Genomic DNA, 2,923 nt, shown 5'->3' on the forward strand with positions numbered 1-2,923 from the left:
GGCGTTCCAAAACATCCCAAAGGTGTTCTATAGGATTCAGGTCAGGACAATGTGCAGGCCAGTCCATTACAGGGATGTTATTGTCGTGTAACCAGTCCGCCACAGGCCGTGCATTATGAACAGGTGCTCGATTGTGTTGAAAGATGCAGTCGCCATTCCCGGATTGCTCTTCAACAGTGCGGAGCAAGAGGGTGCTTAAAACATCAATGTAGGCCTGTACTATGGTAACACCACGCAAAACAACAAGGAGTGTAAGCCCCCTCCATGAAAACACGACCACACCATAACACCACCACCTCCGAATTTAACTATTACCACTACACACGCTGGCAGATGCAGTTCGTCGGGCATTCGCCATACCCAGACCCTGCCATCGGATCGCCACATTGTGTACCGTGATTCGTCACTCCACACAACGTTTTTCCACTGTTCAATCGTCCAGTGTTTACGCTCCTTACACCAAGCGATGCGTTGTTTGGCATTTACCGGCATGATGTGTGACTTATGAGGAGCCAATCGACCATGAAATCCAAGTTCTATTACCTCCCGCTTAACTGTCATAGTACTTGCAGTGGATTCTGATGCAGTTTGGAATTCCTGTGTGATGGTCTGGATAGATGTCTGCCTATTACACATTATGAGCCTCTTCAACTGTCGGCGGTCTGTGTCAGTCGAGGTCGGCCTGTACGCTTTTGTGTTGTACGTGTCCCTTCACGTTTCCATTATCACATCGGAAACAGTGGACCTAGCGATGTTTAGGAGTGTGGAAACCTCGCGTACAGACGTATGACGCAAGTGACACCCAATCACCTGACCACGTTCGAAATCCGTGAGTTACGCGGAGCGCTCCATTCTTCTCTCTCACGATGTCTAAAGTCTACTGAGGTCGCTGATATCGAATACTTGGTAGTAGGGTGCGCCACAATGCACCTAATGTGAAAAACGTATGTTTTTGAGGGTGTCCGGATACTTTCGATCACATAGTGTAGCTTTTTTAATTGAAAGGTAACTTTTCTATCCAACTTCCGAGATAGAGTACGACATGTCCGTCCCTCCAGAACGCCCGTGACAGAGGGAGTAGCGCAGGCAAGGTACTTCGTCTCCCAGGCGCGCCGAAGCGACCCGAACGTCTTCGGTTTTAATATCATTACTCTCTTGTTTCTCAAAACTAGTGAAATTTAATAAACAAGAACAGTAGAAAATGGTTCAAATGGCTCTGAGCACTATGGGACTTAACATCTGTGGTCATCAGTCCCCTAGAACTTAGAACTACTTAAACCTAACTAACCTAAGGACATCACTCACATCCATGCCCGAGGCAGGATTCGAACCTGCGACCGTAGCAGTCGCGCGGTTCCGGACTGAGTGCCTAGAACCGCTAGACCACCGCGGCCGGCAAGAACAGTAGACTTGTAGGGTAACCATGAGAGATTGTCATACTAGAAACTGAGTTCAATACAGTGAAAAGTATATAAATAATTAATAAGAGAAGGTAGGCTTTTGGCCCGCAGCACCCGAATGTGCCTACCAATCAGAGGCAAGTTCAGTGCAATTGGCTGACATACCCACGGACTGGTACATACTGTACCATCTGCTGCTTGTACCTCACTCTACTTTTCTCCCGTATGCTACTTCGCGTGTATCAAACTGCATCAAGGCGAGCTTCTAGCAAAATGCACCACAGCCAGAAATATTGCAGTCGCCTCAAGACAAAGTTGGAGATTAATCACCCAACTTAGGTGACGTTTTTAAGAAAATTCTTTGGCTGAGACTGATATTTTTGTACCCCGCCTTGACGACGGCCCGTGGGTCTGCTCCTGTGTTCTGCAAACTAGGCCGAATGAAGGAAGCGAGTAGGAGCAGGAGAGGTAAAGCACTTCGGTACGGCGTTTAAAATTAACGATGTTTACTGTAGGCAAGAACAAGTTACTAAATGGTTACATAACTTTGCGATGATGAACACATAGGTGCGAAGCCGTATTCCCGTCGTAGTAGTACAAAGTCTCAGTAGCGCGCGAACACTCACTGCAGTGGTAGCGATGTTTCCAGGCCGTCTGCACTTGATGAAATGGGCCTAAAGCAGAGGAGCTCCCCAGCATTTCTAGACAACAGGTCCCCAAGATGAGTTTCAGTCAAGAGGAGTTCTCATTTTCAAGAAGTATTATTTTGTTTTGAGGACATTTTAGCCTCAAAGGAGAGAGTAAGCTGACGAAAGGTTTGGGATAATCGAGAGGCCTAAGTCTTCGTAATTGGGCGTTTCTGGTTTATTTGGGGGAGGGGACTTTAGTAATTGGACTTTATTGAAAAGTATTTATTTCATGAGCTCTTGGCCTCGAACAGATTTTTAAGCTTTAACAGAATTTAATCTTATAGTTTTGCATAATAAACCAATCCTTTTAATTTCCAAGAGGGTCAGTGTCAGTAAGAAGTTTACATTCATTCAGAAAGTCGTTAATTTCATTTTGAGGCACAACTGGGTACGAAGATTGTCTGTTTTTTCCCCCGTTTAGGATGCCACGCCATTACAATAACAAAGACATCGTCCAACTTAACACTGGGAGTAGGTTTGTGAAGGCCTGGAGAGCTAGATAATAACCTAGGCGCAGAAAGCCACTTTGGCGATCGAAAGGCTTCGCTAAGGACAGCATGGAGGCCCTTCAAAAGGGATCCGGGATGGCCGTTAAGCTGCTGCCGATCTCGCTATCACCCTTATTCCGCTGCGTCGTCTGATGGTGACACGTTATCAACAGGCGAGATACTTCAAAAAGTTGCTGCCATTTTGTTTTCTCTTTTATCTTCTACGAACGAGCGGATTTCGGTGATCTTCGACTCAGTTCGTTGTCGTACGACTGATAGTACTATCTGAGGGGGAACGACCTATAAAACCGTACCCAAGGTGGGGTTCTTATCCTCTGCTCCGATA

The sequence above is a fragment of the Schistocerca americana genome, chromosome 7 (genome assembly GCF_021461395.2).
Source record: "Schistocerca americana isolate TAMUIC-IGC-003095 chromosome 7, iqSchAmer2.1, whole genome shotgun sequence".
Lineage (NCBI taxonomy): Eukaryota > Metazoa > Arthropoda > Insecta > Orthoptera > Acrididae > Schistocerca > Schistocerca americana.